Raw genomic sequence first — 21819 nt, forward strand, 5'->3', positions numbered from 1 at the left:
CCCTGCGGGCTGGGTGACCAGATGGCCGGCTAGGCTTACTCCATCTTTTGTCCTTCCCCAGGGTTCTGTAAGCCCCCACTATGTGGTGGCGTAATCGTCGAGGAAAATGGACACCCCGGACAGGCCAACAGGGAGAGGGCGGGGCCTGGGCTTAATCCTCCTCGGTTCCTGCCCCAGAAGGTGGAGTCAGCACCCTGACGCCCTAGGGTCTGGGTGTGGGGGGTGACAGTCAGTAGCCAGGGCAGGGCGGCTGCAGAGCGGGGAGGACTGCCTAGCTCCCCGCTGTCTCCGGGGCGAGGAGTGGCAGGAGGCCAGCCCTGCGTGAAAGGGGGGCTGAGGCGGAGCTGGAGCCCCTGGAGATCTTGGAGAAGTCCTGAGCAGGAGACGCCTGGGCCTGGTCTGGGATGGAAGCAACTTGCGTGTGTCCTGTGCTGCCCAGGGGGGTCCACCGGGGCACGGGGAGGCTCTCCCCAGCCTGGCTAGGGTTCGGAAGCTGGGACTGGGCCTGGGGCTTGAGCTCTGTCCGGCGGGCCCCGAGTTGTGGGAGCCCCTGTCCTGCAAGCTAGCCAAGGGTCCGGGCGCTGGGGACGGGGTCCACCGTGGCCTGGGGAGGCTTTCACCGGTCTGGCTAGGGTTTGGAAGGTTGAACCGGGCCTGAGGCTTGAGCTCCGTCCGGCAGGCACCAGTGTGTGGGAGCCCCCCGTCCTGCAAGCCGGCCGAGGGTCCTGGCACTGGGGACGGGAGTCCACCGGGGCCCAGGGAAGGTTTCCTCAGCCTGGCTAGGGTCCGGAACCTGGGACCGCGCCCGGGGCTTGAGCTCCATCCGGCGGGCCCCGGCGTGCGGGATCCCCCACGGTCAGACAACAAACAGTTCATTCGAAAATACCACAGTATCTGAACCCCTTCACTTATTCGCATCATGTACTTCAGTCAAACACCATGACAATATGTTACTAAAATATTACATATGAACTAAATAAATAAACTAATCTAAATGAGTGTGGAAATGTTTACTAAAAGTATACCTTACACCCAGTCTGCGGGAGGGAGGGCCTGCAGCTAAAAATGTACCGTTAAACACTCATTGGATTTCAATCCCTGAGGTATTCTGGTGTCCAACATTAATATGTACCTCGATTCCAATCTCCTTAATTGGAGCTGTCTGTTTCCTCCCCTTGGGCTTTTGGGGACAGCATCAATGACAGAATATACTAAATCCTTCGCATTACCTTGATGACATTGATTAATATGTCCTGCTACTGGGTAGCTTTGGTCATCATTGGCAAATGCTCTAAGATGTTGCTTTATCCTGACGTGAACTATGCTTATAGTGCTGCCCACATATCGTTTCTGGCAAGTACCTTCCCACACATACACCGCAAAATCACTTTTGCAGTTATATGTACCTCTGATCTCAATCGATGTTACTCTGAGTGGTGATTGTATGGTCTTCATGTTGCGGCCTTAGTGGCACGCCTTGCATTTCGAGCATTTCGGAATACCTTTATTGACTCTAAGCCATTCAGTGCCATTCTTGGCCTACGGCGAGTTCTGCACTAGCTCCCTACGCATTAAATTTGCCCTTCTAGATGATATAAGTGGGGCACGTGGTATTTCCAGGCCTATGATAAGATCACTTCTCACAATATTCCAATTTTTATATAGAATATTATGTACTCTGGCATGGTAGGGTGAGTGATCAGATTTTCTCTTCTTACTACAACTGATACCAAACAGAAACTCCTCTCTCTTTTTGGGTTTTGCTTTTGCCTCTGCTGACATTAGCACATCCTGACTGTAACCTCGTACTCTCAATCTGTTGAATAGATATTTTTGTGCTTCACCCAATGCTTCCTCACTACTGCGCTTGCACTACTGCGCTTGCACTTCATGCGCAAGCATTCCGCATAGGGAATGCTGTTTTTGAGTCTGGTAGGGTGAAAACTGCTGGTGTGCAGAATGGAGTTCCCTGATGTCTGCTTTCTGTATGTTTTTATATGAAGCATATTGTTCTCTACATATACCACAAGATATAAGAAGTTTACTTCTTTCGTACTGATGTCACAGGTGAATGAGAGGTTCTGATCGTTATTATTGATTTCTTGTGAAAATCTTTGTGCCGACTCAGGTGATCCCTTCCACAAGATGAATAAATCATCTATATATCTGGTACAGAGGACCACATTCTCTCACCATTCTTTAACATCGTTGACCTTGAGTACCTGCTCCTTCCACAAGCCCATTTGCAAATAAGCATACCTGGGGGCGAAGCAGTTACCCATTGCTGTCTCCTGAGTTTGTTTGTAGGTATGTTGGTCATACATAAAGAGGTTGTTGCCTAGACACCATTCGGCCATGCTAAGAAGCATAAGTGTGTGCTGGTGTAGATGTATAGGTCTTGATCCCAAGTAGCGTTTCACTGCTCTTATCCCATTGACGTGTATAATGCTCTTATAGAGCGCAGTCACATCTAGGGTCATAAGTAAGTACCGTTCATCCCAGGGCACATTATATATTTTACGCAAGAAATCTTTGGTGTCCCTTATTTATGAGGGTAATTTACATACATGTTCCTGGAGAAAATGATCTATTAATCTGGAAGTCCTAGTTTGTGCGTAATCAAAATTAGTCGTAGAACAAAAAGACAGTCCTAATGATAAAATCTTTTCTTCTTCTTTGCTAAGATCCATATCTATGAGATTTATAACTGTGGTGTCAATCTATGGTTCACTTGTTACTTTCTCCATGTCGGTGTTACTGTGTCTTTTGTGCTTCCTTGCCCAGCATCTGCTTTTTCTATTGCTTTTCCTTTTCCTACTTTCTCTTTACGTTGTGGCCGAGGTCGCAAATTGAGAGTCCTGTCCACTCATAAAAAACGTAGCTCTTCGATGACTGAAGGTGTCTCTCTGCCGCTAATGCCCAGCGGCATTACTTTTTTCTATATCGGTGTATATGTGTATAGATATATATATATATATATATTCAACAGAAAAGTTTAGCCCCCATGGAAGAACGCCAACAGGTAAGTGCATATTTTCAATTCTTTAATGATGACAGCAAACATCAAGGGCTCAGCCAAGAAAAGTCATCCTAAAAGTTCAAGCAATGCCGAAGCGTTTCGGGATCCTGTTCCCTTCTTCAAAGGCATAATCCACTTCACAAAGAGCAGCTTTTCGCGCATCAGTTTTATTCCCAGAATAAAACTGCGGAATGGGCGTGCTGCAACTAAACAGAGACGCTGGAGCACTTTTTCCAATACTATGTTGAGATGGTAGGTATAAAAGTGGGAGGGTCGGGCGTGGCCAATACCCGGAGCGAGATGGCCGTTTAAACCTCTTGCTCCGTCGTATCTGCTCTCCTCCCGCTGATCCGCCACAATTATCCGGTTCCCAGAGGTGGGAAAACTGTAGGAAGGCAAGCGGCACGACGAAGTCTGCTGTACGGAGCGATTGTGAGACCCGCAGGGTTTTGGCCTAGCGAGCGGGCGAGGCCGGGGTCTAAATTTTCACTTCAGGCTGCCGTGTGGCACTGCGGAGCCGGCCTGAGACGCGCCGGCGCATGAGAAGTTGAGCGCCGGCGGGACCCATCTGACAATCATCTGGCCCTGCGAAGGTCCTCCAGGGCATCTGCAACGCCTAGCGATCCACCATGAACGACATGGGGGCATCTGCGCCATTCGGATTGAGGCCCGGAATGAGTGGTGCGCTTGGCCTCTGCCTCTCCTGGATTGATCGGCATGCCTGGAGCGAGGTGAGGAGGTGGGGGGCCCGAGGTATCCCACGGAGTTGCGTGGGCCTTTCCTTCCCCACGGTGTTTATTGAAGCCCGGCTGGCCTGTCCTCCTCGGATGTGCCGGATAGGGTCCCCCTCCTTTTCCTGAGACTACTGAAGTGGACACACATACATGGATAGTGAATTGACAACAGATAAGATAGCGCAAGCAATTCGATCCTTAAACTCCGGGAAGGTCCGTGGGCCAAACGGGCTCCCCATTGAGTTATACAAACTCCGTCCTGACAAATTGGCACCATATTTGAAATCCATGTTTGAGGAGGCCAGGGAGAGTGAGACGCTGCCCAGAGAGCAGAGGATCGCCACGATAGTCACAATACATAAAGAAGGTAAGCCTAGGACTGACTGCGCCTCATACATGCCTATTTCCCTCCTAAACGCCGAGCCCAAAATCCTGGCCAAACGTTTGGCTACTCGCCTGGTTAAAGTGGTTGATACCCTAGTTCACCCGGATCAATCGGGCTTTATGCCGCACAGAAACAAGGCCCTGAATTTGAGCAGGGTGCATGGTGTGGTGGGTAGGGTGCCTACAATCCAAAAGCCCGCGGTAATCGTATGTCTAGACGCTACTATGGCGTTCGATACCATAGAATGGCCCTATCTCTGGGCAGTATTGACTAAACTGGGGTTCGGGCCAAAATACATCCAGTGGGTCCGTCTTTTATATAGGGAACCTCTGGCACAGGTTGTGGTTAACAATAAACTCTCCCCAACATTTCAACTCAGCCGGGGGACTCACCAGGGTTGCCCAACTCTCGCCACTTCTCTTTGCCCTGGCCCTGGATCACTTGCGGCCTGGATCCACAGAGACCCAATGATACAAGGGCTGAGGTGGTCCCCTGATTAGGAAGACTGCATTTCACTCTATGCGGATGATATATTACTCTACTTGGCCCTCCCCAGAAGATCCCTGATAGTGGTTTTAGACATCCTGGCTATCTTCGGCAGGTTCTTTGGCTTTAACGTCAACAGGGATAAATCCCTTCTATTCGTCCTTAAAGGCGACCCACCTATCCTCCCAGGCACTTCCCAATAGAGGTCACCACCATTGGCTTCAAGTATTTGGGGATCATTGTCTCCCTTGACTCATCGCTCCGCTATACTCATAATCTTCTCCCACACTTGCAAAGGCTCAGGAAGGATATCGCCAGATGGAAATCACTCCCCCTCTCTCTGTTGGGCAGAGCCGGCCTTTTCAAAATGATGTCGCTGCCCAGATTCCTATATGCCCTACAAAACACCCTAGACCCAGTCCCTACACGATGCTTCAAGGAAGTGGAGGGCCTTCAGAGAGCACTGTTGTGGGAAGGAAGGCCACGCATAGCACTCAACAAGCTGACACTGAACTGGTACGATGGGGGCATTAGCCTTCCTGATATCAGGAAATATTATTGGGGGCTCACCTGGCTGCCATTAATCATGGCCTCTACGGCCACACCGAGGATCCCGGCTATGCCATGGATAGATGGCTTCTCCCCCGGTGGGAGCTATAGTAGGGCTCTATATGCACAACCTAAACTGTATAATCTAACAAGCCCCACAAAACACTCCATCCAGATTTGGCATGACGCCAATAACGCGCTTGGGTGGGGTAACAGGTTGACATTAGCAACCCCACTGTTGGACTCTGAGAGACTTGGCAGCCTATGGAGATCAAAAGGCTTTGATAGGTGGGACTTCATCGGCATTTCATGTATCAAAGATGTTTGGGGGAAGGGTGACATCAGGCCATATAACGACGTGCAGAGGGAGTATGAATTGGCAGGGGACTGAAAATTTTAGATATGCTCAGGTACTTCACGCCCTTCATTCTCACATATCACAGGGCTCTGATCCTCCTGACTCGTCACCGCTGGAGGACAGGATATTGGACGGTCACCTACCAGAAAAAGCCATCTCCCTAACATATAAAAAGCTAATAAACAATATGGAAGACCCCCTACAGCCACTGCGGGAGAAATGGATAAGAGATGGGATTGAATTGGACGATGAGGACTGGCGAGAGGCAGTGTCCTTCCCCAGAGTAGTCGCCATCCCTGCCCGACTAAGACTGGTGCAACTCAAAATCCTTCATAGGGTGTATGTTACAGGCCCTTGTCTTATGCATATGGGGAGGGCAGGCAGTGGAGAGTGCAGGAGGCATTGTGGGCATTTGGGAACCTTTATGCACATAATCTGTGAGTGTGCATCCATAAGCTCCTTCTGGAGTTCGGTGCATGATATCATCAACTCTGCTCTCTATTAATCTCCTCCCGGAGGCGAGACGATGTTTATTAAACAATTAGGAATCAACTGATCTGAACACTCATCAGACACAGTGGGTCACATTAGGGCTCATGCTTGCGAAACGAAATATTGCACAGCTATGGGGCGCGACGCAACCACCCACAATCGAAGCTTGGGAAAAAGATCTTGACTGGTGTATGAACCGGAAGAAAACGGTATACTTGGCCAGGGACTGTCCCCAAAAAATTATCCTGTATATGGGGCCCATGGAATACGCACCGGGGAGAAATATGTTCACCTCCTTGTTCTATTGAACATGATGTTACACTTACCCCATTACATTTTCCTTCCTTTCAATGATGTACCATGATTCCTTCATTATCACTATAGTGCTTGTATGATTTTAATCCTCTGTAATGTTTGTTATACCGATGTATGTTTAATAAAAAGATTTATAAAAAAAAAGTGGTAGGGTCTTATCTAAAGTTAAAAAAATACCTGGCTAGGTAGGAACACGAAATTTTATTTTGACCAATTGCTGGTATTGTTAAAAAGGGGAAATTGTGAGACATACGTTAATGTGTATGTATCTCAGGGTCCACATGTTTCAAGCCTTTACCCCACAGCTTTTCGTCAGGACCATAAAGATCATTCTTATTACCAATCCTAATTGTGAGCGACACAAAATCTGGTCTCTTTACAAGATATCAAAACCAACAATTGGATAATACAATACCCAATCGGTTGTGTTTTTTTCTTTTAGATCTGGAAAGATATGAAAAACAGCTTATTCTGACCAGGAACACTGTTATTCACTTTGTGGATAACCAAAAACACATCACCAAAAAACCTGATATATTTTCCTCTTATAGTATTTGCATTCTCTATCAACAACTGTCGGATTTGAAAGCGCCCTGTCCTTGATACCCAAAATTAGGTTTGTGCCAAAAGACAGACAGGACAATACACAACACTTATGAATAGTTAATCAGTCCTACAATGCCGGCTCTTATAGAGTTGTATTGTATTGTATTGTATGGAATACTTATAAAGCGCACTGTGACCAAAGATGGTATCCTGGCGCTAGTTGTAACCACTATGTAAGAAAGAACAACTGATGAAGATCTGAGAAAGCAGATTATTAATGAGGAAACAGCAAAGTTTTCAGTGATTTCCTGAATTTTAATAAGTCAGAGTGAGATCTTAATGGAGCTGGTAATTTATTCAATATCCGAGCTGCATTGATGGGAAAAGCACGTCCTCCTTGTTGGACTTTTTGAAATCTGAGTTCTTGGACATAGTTGCCTGTGGTTCTTCCAGGAGTATATTCTTTTAGTTTGGCTTGTAAGGGTTTTGGTCCTTTATTGTATAGTGCCTTATGAACAATACAGAGAGATTTAAAAATAATTCTCTGCTTGATGGGCAGCCAGTGAAGATCTTTCAAAGCCTTTGTGGCAGATGAGTGTCGAGGTCTATTCAATGTTAACTTAGCTGTGATTCTCTGGATGCGCTCTAGCTTCTTTAATAGATATCTAGGGGCTCCTAATAACAGGGCATTGCAATGGTCCAGCCTACTCAGTATTACGCCTCTGGAGATCAGTGATCTGGCTGGCAGGTCAAGCAGAGGATATAGCTTCCCAAGGGCCCGGATCAGCGCGAAACAAGTCCCTGTAAGTCCGTTCACTTTTTTTTCCCATAGACAGACCTTCATCTATCATTACACCTAAGTTTCGTACCTCTGCTGGGTTGCCCAATGGCAATTCCGTGGGTAGAGGCCAGAAGTTAGAGGATAGAGATACCAGGATTTTATTGGATGAGCAACAAAGTAGTTCAGTTTGGCTTCCACTCATCTTAAGTGAATTTGCATTCATCCAGTCAAAGATGTCAAGAATGCATGCCTGAAAGTTGCCTTGGGTGTCCTCCTTGTCATTGCTCAATGACAGAATTAGCGGGGTATCGCCTGCATAATTAATCAGCTTTAACTTGTGGGACTTGATAAGAGAGATAAGGCGATATAAATATTAAGTAGAATAGGGCTGAGGGTTGGTTGTCATTCTAAATTTGGATAGAAAAGGGGGGAGAGATACTGCCTGACAGCGGCTGAACAGATAGGATTTTAGCCAGTTTAACATCGGGCCAGACTTTGAGCAGAACTATAAGTGTGTGAGATAGCGTGCTTTAATGCTGTAGGTTTGTCAATCCCATCTAAAATTATTTTGATCTTGCTTTCAAAGTATTCCGACAGATCATCACATCATTTCTGCGAGGGTATAATCTTTCTCTTAAAACAAGTTGGATTAGTCAATTCTTTAAGTATTACAAATGTTTTCCTTGCTTTATTAGGGGCGACAGTAATCAGCTCACAATAATAATTAGTTTTTGCTTTCCTTAACTTGTTTTTGTATTCATTTAGCGCATTTTTAGATTGGTCTTATCTTCCTTAAGATAATGGCGCCTCCATTTCCTCTCTAGTTGCCTACACTTTAGTTTGGCATCTCTTAAAGTAAGATCATACCAAGGGGCTGACACCTTTTTTCGGGTTTATAAGGTACACAGAGGTATAGTTTCATCTAAGGTTTTTAAAATTTCCCCTTCAAATCTATGATAGTTCACTTCAATAGAGACTACCGGAGAGAAGCGTGTTTTGTTAACGAAATGTTTGGATTTAATATTAGAATGTTTGTGCCATGCTATGCTTTCTACTGAGTGTACTGCTGACTTTCCAAGGGAGCAGTTCTTAACAACCTACAGGTAGAAGGTAATCAGTGAATGATCAGTCCAGCAAAGGGGGGTAATTTCCCCTACCGAGGTTAGATCCTCTGCGGAGAAAATGAGGTCCAGCATATGGCCAGCTATGTGTGTGGGGCCATGGACCTGCTGTTGGAGGCTGATAGTTTTGCAGGTACTGAGTAACTCCTTATACGCTGCAGACAAGCCTCCTTCTGCCCAAAAATTAAAGTCTCCCAACAGAAAAAAGTTATTGTGCGTAAGCCACATGTTGGTAATGTTGTTTAAGAGAGAGGGAAGAGAAGAACTTGCGGTAGTAAGTGGCCTAAAACTGGATAAGGACATCAATCACTCTCTAAAACTCCATGACTGTATGCTCACCCTGAGTCACTGCATGAGTACTCATCGCTTGAAATTAAACTCAAGCAAAACAGAGGTGATCATGTTTGGAAACCTTTTTCCACCTTGGTCCCCAGCTTGTTGGCCAGATAATCTTGGCCCTCCCCCTACCCCTGTGGATAAAGCTAAGAACCTTGGGGTTATCATAGATGAGAAACTTAGCTTTAAAGCTCAAGTTTCCAATGTCGTGTCTTCTTCGTTCTTCACGATCAAGACTATAAGAAATCCTCCAGAAAGCTGGTTGTAACCTCTTTAGTCTTGTCTAAACTTGATTACTGCAATGGATTATACATCAATGTGCAATCTACTCTCCTCAGGAAGTTACAAGCAATACAAAACGCTGCTGCAAGACTGATTTTGGATATACCTAAACATCAGTCTGTTAGATCAGCAATTTGAGACCTTCACTGGCTGCCAGTCGGTCAGCGGGTAACGTTTAAGGCACTCTGCATTGCCCATAAGGCACTGCACAAAGAAGGGCCAACATTTCTAGGGGACCTCTTTAGATGGTACTCCTCTAATAGACCTTTGCGTTCGGCCAATGCCAATCTGATGCCGGCGGTCAGGATCAAAAAGATGAACTGGGGAGAAGGAGTTTCAATGACAATACTATCAAGGAATGCAACTCCCTTCCGCTATATCTTAGAAAAATTCCCTCCCTTCTTGAGTTCAGAAAACAGCTGAAGACTTGGCTCTTTTAGAAGCAGTAGTCCATAGCACAGTATGCAGCACTGGAAGTGCCAAGACACCTGAGGGTATACGTGCGCTGTATACATTTATTTAACATAACAGAGAATCCCTGTAGACAAGTTTTCCTTTTGAGCCTTTAGCTGAAATCCTAACATTTCTATCTCCTCTACTTCGTGTAGGGGGAACGTAGTAAAGTCCCAACGGTCACATTGTTACATATAGATGGGTCTGTGTAGTGAAAATATTTAACCTACATGTGTTTATGCCATAATCAGGTCAGGAAAAAGGGAAGAAAAGAACCTTGATAGCCATCAAGGGTAAATTGGCTAAGCCGTACATACATCATCAAAGCTTCTCCCTTTCAATGAAAAGTAGCCTTCCCGCAGCTCCGATGATCTCAGTGGAGTACGGGAGACTGTTTGCTTATGACAGCGGAACAGAACGTTGTGCAGGCGTCCTCGTGTTAGGAAAAGGCTAGAATGCTAAATTCTCCAAAATGGCCACTTGTGATGGAACTACTTCCTGGATCCTCGGGCCACTCTTTATTTACATATTTGAGGCGAAGGTTGACAGATTCCAAAATGGACGTGTTCATTAAACTTGGAGTGAAAAAATCGAATGAAAGGAATACAAAATTACACGAAAAAAGGGGAAAGGAGACAAGGATATTCATTGAAAAATCTCCCTCTATAGACATACTCCTCATAGATATTATTGACACATTGTCAGGGAGGGTGCATATAAGGTGGTTTATAGGAACGGTTTTGGGAAAAATTAAATTTTCTTTTTCTATTTATCATTTATTCAGAAAAAAGGGATATTCTCATATCTCACAGTCAATGTTAAAGGGGAGTGAGTTTACCCTTCCTGTAATGTATGATGTTAAAACCTATTATTGTTAAAAATAGGCAAACAGGTGGATAACTTCTACCGAAGTTTTAGATTGGGGACCCAACAGGAAAATATGTAAAAATTAAAAAATAGGTTGTATATGGGGTAAAGATCCATTCAAGGTAGCAGGAACATTTAGATAAATTGACTCCAGGGTATATTGTCATTCAGCACCTTGGAATGAGTTTGCAATCTGAACATCCAACGTTGTTCTTTTTCATACAGCTTGTCAGTATGGATTTGTACAAGGACTGTGCAGTTGAAGTCTTGTACTGTATGTTTTTTCTCCATAAAATGTACAGACAATTTTGTAGTCGCCCGGTCACATCTCATATTGCTGCGTTCTTCGCAGATTCGCCTCTTTATAGATCATTTTGCCATCCCAATGTAGTGGATTTGACAAGGGCAAGTGATCAAATATACCACACCTTTTGAGTTACAGTTGGTAAATTGTCTTTGTTCCCAGGTTGTGTTGTTGTTGAAAGTCAAAAACTTGTTTTTTCGTCAGGTGGCAGACACTGCAGTCCCCGCATGGGTGGTGGCCTGTGAGGGGGGAGAGAAATCTTTGGGATATGACAGAGGTTTCCCTATTGCGTGGTCTTCTTAGGACTATTATGTCTCTAAGACTCCTCCCATATTTATTTTAAGAAAATGGTCTGTTTTCCATACTTAAGGGTGGAAAGATATTCCAATCTATACAGTTGGACACTCTTTGTTTGATATAGGTCAATATAGGAGGCCGAGTCCTCTGTTTCCCTGACCTCTGTCTCCCCCCTTTTGACGAGTATTACAGACAGCGCACTACTGTGGGAGCTTTGATAAACGTTTGGTTAACTCATAAAAGGAAAGTTCCTTTTGTCTACCTTTTCTCTTCATTTGAAACTGTCAGGGGAAAGACCCTCACACTCAGACATTCACAAACATGACGGAAATCACTAGCCTCACTCTCTCAAAGGATGAAGTAGAAGGGATCCTAGCAACCATCTCCCCCTTTGAAGGTTTGAGCAATCAAGAACCTAATACAGATATCACAGACTGGGATGAATTGAACACACTGAGGCGAACCCAGATCAAGACCGCATTACATGGGGTAATGATGACAGAATAACTGAGGGCTAATGCAGCCCCACAGGGACTCATTGTAAAAAATGAACCATTTATTTTTCAACACGACAAAATCTTCAAAAAAGATTGGTCTTTCAATCTTGTGGCACTGCACTAGAAATGGCGTATTCTGATAATAAAGACAGCGACACGTCTCTCCTAAGAACTAACAACTGAAATCCAAACCATTGAAGTATGCTTGAAGAGCTACCAGTAGGTCAGTTCCCTCAAAAAAAGACTTGAACTGAACCAGACACGCAACAATTTTGAGACATCATTAAAACAAAGCAAATTCACCAAACTGAAAAAGGACACAAGCAGATTCAGCCACAAAAGGGTATGCCCCTATATCCGGGATGACTACGTTCCATCAGGCAGAAACGCAGGGTACAACACAGATGGAGACACATCTGACACAGGTTCGAATAGCTCTGGGTCTAGTATGAACAGCGGGTCCAACTATCAAGGCAAATTACAGGGGCCCCAGAAACTGGGGACCACACCAAGCCCCCCTCCCATGTTTCTGATGCCTTTTTTCTATGGACCCCCTGTAGCGCAGGGCCCTCCATCATCCTATAACTTCTGGGATAGTTGCGAATCACCTGAACGAGTCCTGAAAGTACAGCGCATAACGAAACCAATCCCTGTAAAGTTACAGGGAACACGGAAGGAACTAGAACTACGATTCCCATGAGCCTCCGGAAATCGACGTGGCGTGCTGAAGAACGCCTAGAAAATGAAGGACGGACTATGGTACGGTGTTGGAAATTCCTTCGTTGTTTCTCCGTGAAGGAAGAACGCCTTCGATCCTGCTCCGGTGAGGTAAGGGTGCTCTGCACCGCTCACCGAGTATTTCCGTCCTACTTTGGTGCATGTTGAACTCTCAGGACATCCGTCAAGGTCATGCCTCTTGTTTGTGCTTGCGTATTGGAACGCTGTGTCTGCCTCATATGAGGACTTTCCTCCATTCTGCTTCCCGTTCTCAAATCAGCTGTACTCTTTGTTTGAGGAACACACAGAGACCGGGTAATGATCGTTCATAAAGGATATTAATGATTACAGCTACAGGTCGGGACTTCTATGTCCTGTAGTTCTTTGGATCATAGAGCCTTGCATGCAAGGTGTATATATATATATATATTCACTGACAAATCCATAGGTTTCAGGCACGTTATAGTTAGGAATTAGCATTTAAAAAAACCTTAGAAATTCACTGAAAAAAACATAGGTTTCAGGGGCGTTATAGTTAGCTGGACTTTTCACTCGTACAAAACCATTGAAATTCCCCCGTTATAGTTAGTTCAGCTAACTATAACTCGCGCGCCCGCAATGCACTGCTGATGACGTCACATATTACATCACTCATGACATGGTCAGTGACATCACTCATGACATCACTGATGGCATCTCAAATGACATCACTGATGACATCATCCAGTGAATGTGTGTTTTTCTGAAAATTACATATGTTTTATATATGTATATCTCAAGGTCGATGGAAGAATAAATGGGTATATAAGTGTCTAAATGGATGATTTGTTTTTAAAAAATTGATTGTATAACTGACTGATTAAGTGTATCTTAGTGAATATATGGCTTAGTGAGTAATGTTTAAATATGTAAATATCTGTATCAGTCTCTCACTTTGTGTATAAGAGGCTGCATGGGTTGGTGAGTAGCTACATGAGTGTTTATATAGGTTATTAGTTGGTCTTTTGAGTATCAGTATGAGTGTTCGAGTGTCTGTATGGTTCGGTGCGGGGTATTACGTAGTGCATAGGTGCATGAATGAGTGACTCACTGTTTGTATGTGTTGAAGACAGCATGTGTGCAGGACTGTATGGGTGGATGAGTGTGTGCATGGCTTTGTTAGTGAGTGAATGACTGTCTCAATAGTGTCTTTATGAGTAACTACATATGTTTTAAACTAGTATATGTGACTATTGGTGTATATAAGTGAGTATGTCTGAGAGTGAGAGATTGAAAGAGTTCCTGTATGAATAAGTATGTGTTTCTATAAGTGATTGTTTAAAAGACTAAGTATGTGTAAGTTTCTGTAGAAGTAAGTGTGGTGGTGTGTGTATAACTGTATATGCAAGTAAATGGATGTTTGATTCTTTATTAACATGAGTGACTATGTGTGTGAGTAACTCTGGATGAGTGGCGTTATGTAACAGGATGTATAGGTGTATGAGTACATATGATGAGTGAGTACATGTATGAGTGACTGTATAGGACTGTTGGTGAATGAGTGGATGTGTATGTGGATCTTAGAATTACTGAATAGGTGTTGTAACTGGTATTGGTATGTCCATTGTTTTGACATTTTTAGTTTCTATTTTTGAATGTGTGTATCAAAGGTTATATTAGGGTGAGAGGAGGTCTGCCACTCTATCACAAGGATGATATCATCAGTGATGTCATCAGTGATGTCATTTGAGATGTCATGACTGATGTCATGAGGGATGTCACTGACCATGTCATCAGTGATGTAATATGTGACGTTATCAGCAGTGCATTGCGGGCGCGCGAGTTATAGTTAGCTGAACTAACTATAACGGGGGAATTTCAATGGTTTTGTACGAGTGAAAAGTCCAGCTAACTATAACGCCCCTGAAACCTATGGTTTTTTCAGTGAATTTCTATGTTTTTTTAAAATTCTAATTCCTAACTATAAAGTGCCTGAAACCTATGGTTTTTTCAGTGAATTTCCAAGGTTTTTTAAATGCTAATTTCTAACTATGCCTACAGAGATAGGACATGTGAAGAAAATAGAAAAAAGCACAGTAAGAAAAAAAAGAAATGCAGAAAGAAGCAACAGAAGTCCTCAAAGACGAAGACAAGTCCAGGAAGAAGGATAACATGCAGAAATGACAAACAGAAGAGCAGAAAGAAGCCTTGTTGCAAAATCATCCTGTACCCTCAACTTTTTCAGACGGATACTGGTGGTAACTGAGTCTGACTAACCAGTCCTAGAGCCAGTGCTATGTTAAAAGACACTCAGAATACAGTGAAAACACCTACATACACTAGGGAACACTATGCGTTGGGGTCCCCCTGTGATTAGTATGACCTCCTCTGTAAGCTCCTAGTATATAATAGGGCAGGGGATTAAAACTACCTCTTAAAATGCACCACAGGACGTGTTTGCACACGTCACCTCAGGCCCAGTCCCCTCCCTTCCCCACTGTGTAAACACGCCCTGTGGCCGTTTTAAGTTGGGAGATTAAGTCCCCTTGAATCCTGAGGGTCCCTAGGGTCCAACTAGACCACTAGGAACCTCCAGTAAGCGCCACAGAGCTGCGTTGCAGAGAGATGTGAAATAGGGCACGGCCTAGACCACCTCTCTGCAACGCAGCGCAGTGGCGCTTACTGGAAGCACCTGGTGGGCCAGTTGGCCCCCAGGGTCCCTCAGGATTGAAGGGGAATTAGTTCCCCAACTTAAAACGCGCCACAGGGCGTGTTTGCACACGTTAACTCAGGCCCCGTCCCCTCCCTTCACCACTGTGTAAACATGCCCTGTGGCCGTTTTTAGTTGGGAGATTACGTTCATTTGAATCCTGAGGGTCCTAGGGTCCAACTAGCCCACTAGGTACCTCCAGTAAGCGCCACAGAGCTGCGTTGCAGAGAGTTGTAAAAAGTGGCACGGCCTGGACCACCTCTCTGCAACGCAGCTCAATGGTGCTTACTGGAAGCACCTGGTGGGCTAGTTAGCCCCCAGGGGCCCTCAGGATTGAAGGGGAATTATTTCCCCAACTTAAAACGCACTATAGGGCATGTTTGCACACGTCACCTCAGGCCCCGTCACCTCCCTTCCCCAATGTGTAAACACGCCCTGTGGCCGTTTTGTAAGTTGGGAGATTAAGTCCCCTTGAATCCTGAGGGTCCCTCGGGGCAAAATAGCCCACTAGGTACGTCCAGTAAGCGCCATTGCAGAGAGGTGTAAAAAGGGGCATGGCCTGCACCACCTCTCTGCAACGCAGAGCAGTGGCGCTTACTGGAAGCACCTGGTGGGCTAGTTGGCCTCCAGGGTCCCTCAGGATTGAAAGGGAATTATTTCCCCAACTTAAAACGCGCCACAGGGCATGTTTGCACACGTCACCTCAGGCCCCGTCCCCTCCCTTCACCACTGTGTAAACACGCCCTGTGGCTGTTCTAAGTTGAGAGATTAAGTTCCCTTGAATCCTAAGGGTCCCTAGGGTCAAACTAGCCCACTAGGTACCTCCAGTAAGCGCCACAGAGCTGCGTTGCATAGAGGTGTATAAAGGGGCGTGGCCTCAGAACACCTGTCTGCAACGCAGCTCCCTGGCGCATACTGGAGATACCTGTTGGGCTAGTTGGCCCTCAGGGACCCTCAGTATTGAAGGGGAATTAATTCCCCAACTTACATCTGGCCAGGGGGCGCATTTGCAGAGTGCTGCAAGGAGGGGGCATGGCCTCTGGCGTGATGCTGGTCTTTTATTTATTTAATTTTTTTTAAGAAGGAGGGCTGTGTGGCCCCCCTTCTTTTTCTAATTTATTGGCCCTGGGGACCCCATCCCCAGGGCCTGCACCCTAATGTTTTTTGTTGAAACAAATTAATTTGGCCCTCCCAAGGCCTTAATCGGCCCTGGGGACTCCACCCGCCGGGTCATGGGATTTTTTTTTTTTTTTATTCTTTAGGAGAGGGGCTGCATTGCCCCCCTCCTCAGGCCACTTATGGCCCCGGGGACCCCATGCCCCAGGGCCGGCCTTTGTTTTTTATTATTTAAAAAAATATATATTTATAGAAACACCTAGGACATGCTGGACAAACCGTATGTACCTATCACCATGAAGATTTGCGTGATATTCGTTAAAAGGCGACTATGCATACAATGAATCCACGTGGAATGTATTTACACAGCTAGTGAAGCTCTGACGTGTCTGATGCCCTACCGTGCCTAATCCCTGTGCCCCCGCCGGTGGGTACTCTCCAAGTAGACACCCTTGTCGTTTGTTTATACAAACATGGGTAGCTATTGACGGGCACATTTAATACACACGCACACCAAGCCATTCAAAGGGGATTCGACAAAATTTCAACCAAACTATGCAAGAAACCCCCCTCACGGTTAATAAAACACACATCCACCGCCGGATGTGTAATACCTTCTTTTATTTTACTCTCTGGAAAGGAGACGAACCTCACTTGAGAGTCACAGCGTGCTCCTGGCTGAGCCCAATGCTGTGTTACACCCACCAGTGCCCGCCGAGTGCCACACACCTCTGTGTTGTATTCCACCAGCTAGTGCGTATGCTATGACACTGTCTAGCCCATGTGAACTGTAACACCACCCCGTGAATATGTCATGCCACACTTGCCTTCGCACGGGTTATATTGCCCCATCTAGCGTGCCTTCCTCGATGCCTATGTTATAACGCACAGCGCTATGCCATACATATTGCAATCTGGGATCCATATCTTTGTCACAGTGCATATGCAACGTTACACTCCCCAGCACATATTTTATATTACAACTTTAGAGACTAGTTAGGTTACACAACACTGCCCTGTGCATATTACACTCCAAGGCGCATATCGCATAGCACGCGCTAGTGCCTGTGCTATCTCGCGCTCTCCAATGAATCTGTCATTGCGCACAATGTATTGCATATTATATTTCACGCCCCGGTTTATCTTATATCATACTTTTTGGTGCATAGTTTATACCATATACTATATCTAGTTTTCATTTTCAATCGTGCTCTCAGGATTATGTTCTATATAACACTGCGTCCACCTACCCTTTTCACAGGCATTACATTTTGCGATGGGGCGTAGAGGGTCAGGGGGTGTTTTTTTGCCAAGTGAGCCCGGAGTCACAGTCACAAACGTCCTCTTCTTCCTGAATAAAAGTGAGATTATGCTGCATACTTGTACATATTTTAAGTAGTTCGCACAGACACACATTTTAAAAATAATAAAGTTCCTAATACCCACCTTCTCTGAACAGTTAGCTTGGTGCCCCATCCACCTCCTCCCTATCCTCTGTTGTCTGAATCCATGGACTAGCCTCCTCTCTCCTGCCATGCATGGTCTGAAGTGCTGCCACTGCCCTTCATTTAGCATGATGTACCAATCCACTCCTCCTGCCCTCCATTGCCCAATTCTATGGCCCATCATTGACCTCCTGCTTAGCCTCTGTGCTTAGCTTGCTGCCCCTATTCTCCTTCCCCCTGCCCTCCAATGTCTTTGTGCATGCCCCTGCTCCATCCTTTTTGCCCACCATGTTCCATGGACCTGCCACTCCTATCAATTCTGAGTGTTCTGTTGAGCTGCCACTCCCCTCCCACCTGCCGAGCATTGTCAGATGACTGTAACCTGTCCCTGCCACCTCCACCCTGCCTGTCCACATGCCATGCCCCTATCCCCTTCCTCCTGCCCTCCATGGTCCATTTTACTGTCACACCCTTCTGCCCTCCCTGGTCTGTTGTGCTGCAACTGCTCCTCCTGCCTGCCCCGCGCGGTCTGTTGTGAGGCCCCTTCCCCTGAACTTTCTTGTCTGTGCCCAGGTCCTGACCCTCCCTTCTATCCTCCATGGTCCTTTGTGCATGCCCTTGCACCCTCCTTCTTGCCCATCATAGCCATTGTGCTGACACTAACCCTCCCTCTTGCCATGCATGGTCTTCTATGCTGCTATGGCCCCTCCCACCTTCCCTGTGTGGTCAGCTAGCTGCCCCTGACCCCCTCCCACCTTCCCTCCATGGTCTGTGTTTATGCCATCATAGTCTCACTGTTGCTCTCCATGGTGTGTCTTGTTTCTAGTGCCCATCCTGCCTGACCTCCATGGTCATCTTGCTGCTCCTGCCCTGCCCCCTTGCCCCCAGTCCTCTGTTTCCATGTGCAGACCCCTATTCCCTACCTCCTGGCTTGTCTGTTCCATTGTAATGCCCCTGATCCGTCCCTCCTGCCCTTTATGGTCTGTTATGCTGCAGCTTTCTCTTCCTGTCTGTCCATTATGGTCAGCTAGCTACCATTGCCTCTTTCCCCTCTATTCTCTGTTGTCCATGTGCATGGTCCTGTTCCCTCCCTATTGCTTTCTATGGATTGTTGTGCTGCACTCCCGTCCTGCATGCCCTGTGTGGTGTATTGTGCTGCTGCAAACCCTGATGCCTGCCCTGTAGGGTCAGTTTGGTGCACCTCTCCATGTCCCTCCTGTCCTCTGTTATCCGAGCCCATGTCCCTACCCCAATTCCTCCTGCCTACCATGATCCAATGTACCATACTTGCGAACATTTTGAACTTGGTAAGAGGGAGATTTTGAAAAAAAACTGGGGTATTGATTTTCCCCTTTGAGTTACATTGAAAAAGAGGAGATTGTAGACAGAAGACAGACCAAATAAAGCCCATTTGAGCTTAAAAACATTGGACGTTTCCTGGCTGAAACCGGTCTGTTGGCATGTATGGTTGTATGATCCCTGCCTCTTCCTTCTGCCCACAATGGTCTATTATATTGCCACAGCCTCTCTTGCCAGTCCTGTATTGTTGGTTTGTTGCCCCGCCCCCCTTTCCACTGCCCTCCATAGTCTGTTGTGCTGCCACTGCCCTTCCTGCCTGCCCAGTGTGGTCAAATTGTTGCCTCTGCACTCTCCTACCTGCCTTCAATTTTCAGAGTCCGTGCCCCTGGCCTCTGCCTCTCAACAGTATCCCAATGAACAACTAGATTGCTAACATTCTATATTTATTACAAAAGTGTGGAACGCCTGACGTCATCTTGATGTAATCAAAACTGTAATACCTAGAGCATTTCCTTTAGAAATTACATATATGAGAGGGTCTTATTTGCATCAAAATTATGGTTAGTGCTCTAAAAAACTAAAATGAGGACATATTTTCTGAGTTTTCAAATAGCGACAAAGAACTTTTAAATTATTTGTAATCTTTATGTTTTTTTATCCAGTTGACCACTTGATTAAATGTTGCACCTAGGGGAGAGGATGTGGTGTTACTTCCAGAGCTGCAGACTTTGCAACCGGGGAACCAGGTTGGAGTTTCTGCTTCAGCTCCACATTCTGTGATTCTGGTCAAATCACTTAATCTCCCCATGTCTACAACCAAAATGAATTTGATCTTGTGTGATGTAACCAATGCTCATGTAAAGCACACCAATACCTGACAAGTCTGCACTATATAAAACTGCAAATACACAAAAAATAAGTGTTTTGCACACTTCTGTCATTGGGCAACATGTGGGCTACATCTGGGTGATATTTGTGCTGCTAGTGGGCTCTTTTGTCTCTGGTGGCCATCTTGGGAGATTTATTTGTTATGAAGTTTCCTAATTTCCTCATTTACTGCAGTCTCCTCAGTAGGAAATGCTTTCAGTTTTTTACTTTGATTCCATCAAAAAGGTATTCAGATATGTCACACATTTGCCATAAATTCTGAATGTTAGCACTCTAGTTGCTCATTAGATCACTGTAGTAAAGCTACTGCTCACCACGGAAGTCTGCTGCTGGTATTAAACGTGCAAGTTTCAATCTGCATATCAGAATTTTTTAATGAAATAGAAGAGGATTTGAGAAGTCACTCAAAATGTGCCCTAATTTTTCTTTCTTCAGCACTAATCATAATTTCTATGGCAAAAGGAACCCCTCATTTTGTTCCTTTTTAAATTAAATGTTTTAAGTGTTACCAGTTTATTCCAATCAAGATCGCTTCAGGTGAGCCATACTTTTGTCATAAGTAAGACTGTTAGCGCTCTAGTTGTTCGTTAGAACACTCTGGGACATTCTGTCATTGGGCTATACTTGGGCTACATCTGGGTGATATTTAGGCTACATTTGGGCTCTTTTGTCTCTGGTGGCCATCTTGGGAGATGTATTTGTTATGAAGTTTCCTAATTTCCTCATTTACTGCAGTCTCCTCAGTAGGAAATACTTTCAGTTTTTTACTTTGGTTCCATCAAGAAGGCATTCAGATGTGTCACACATTTTCCATAAATTCTGAATGTTAGCATTCTAGTTGCTCATTAGATCACTGTAGTAAAGCTACTGCTCACCAGGGAAGTCTGCTGCTGGTATTGAAAGTGCATGTTTCAGTCTGCATGTCAGAATTTTTTAATGAAATAGAAGAGGATTTGAGAAGTCACTCAAAATGTGCCCTAATTTTTCTTTCTGCAGCACTAATAATCTTTCTATGGCAAAATGAACCCCCTCATTTTGTTCCTTTTTAAATTAAATGTTTTAAGAGTTACCACTTTATTCCAATCAAGATGGCTTCAGGTGTGCAATACGTTTGTCATAAGTAGGACTGTTAGCGCTCTAGTTGTTCTTTAGAATACTCTGGGAAGCTGCAGTAGAACACAAAGGAATCAACTGATAGTCTCTGCCCTTGTTGGATGTACATGTTTTACTGAGAATGTCAGACTTCATTCTCACATGACTGAGAAAGATAATGTGAATTTACAGAAAATGTGCTCTCAGTTTAGCTTATAGATCACCTTCCAAACCTCTGTGGGAAAAGCATGAGAAAATAGTTTTCTCTCAAACATGATACATGATATCACAGCAGAAGGCTTTTTCACATGGTAAAATCACCTTAGAACACACCACAATTCCTAAAATGAGTATGGTACCATCAACAAATGATTTATAATGTAATTAAAGTCTTAAAACCTTCTATTAACTGCAATGCTATTTAATGAGGTGTTATCATGTATATTGGTCCCAGGATGGCTGCCAACACTTCTTGGATGAAGTACTGACAGCCAATCAGATCTCATGATGAGATGTGTGGTTAGGCTCCGCCCAGATATATCTATCTTTTTAACTCTAATTTTCTCAGGAACTACTGAACAGATTTACATCATTTAAGCAAAAGGCACGAGTCTGAACTGAGGACTACCTCTTTGCTAAATTTGGTGTAATTTCGTTCAGCAGTTCGGGCTGTAGCTGCGTCAACATGTCCTATGGGAAATTCATGGGGAAAATGCGTTTTGGGACCTCCCTTTTTTCTCGGCCCCCGCCT

General features: G+C 45.1%; 1 long non-coding RNA gene across 1 annotated transcript in view; it reads left to right on the plus strand.

Annotated features, from left to right (window-relative positions):
- Window positions 1-21819, plus strand: part of LOC146839060 (uncharacterized) — a 316080-nt gene that overhangs the window by 227395 nt on the left and 66866 nt on the right. The gene's annotated exons all lie outside the window — the stretch shown is intronic.

This window comes from Triturus cristatus, chromosome 4_2 (genome assembly GCF_964204655.1).
Source record: "Triturus cristatus chromosome 4_2, aTriCri1.1, whole genome shotgun sequence".
NCBI classification, from domain to species: Eukaryota; Metazoa; Chordata; class Amphibia; order Caudata; family Salamandridae; genus Triturus; species Triturus cristatus.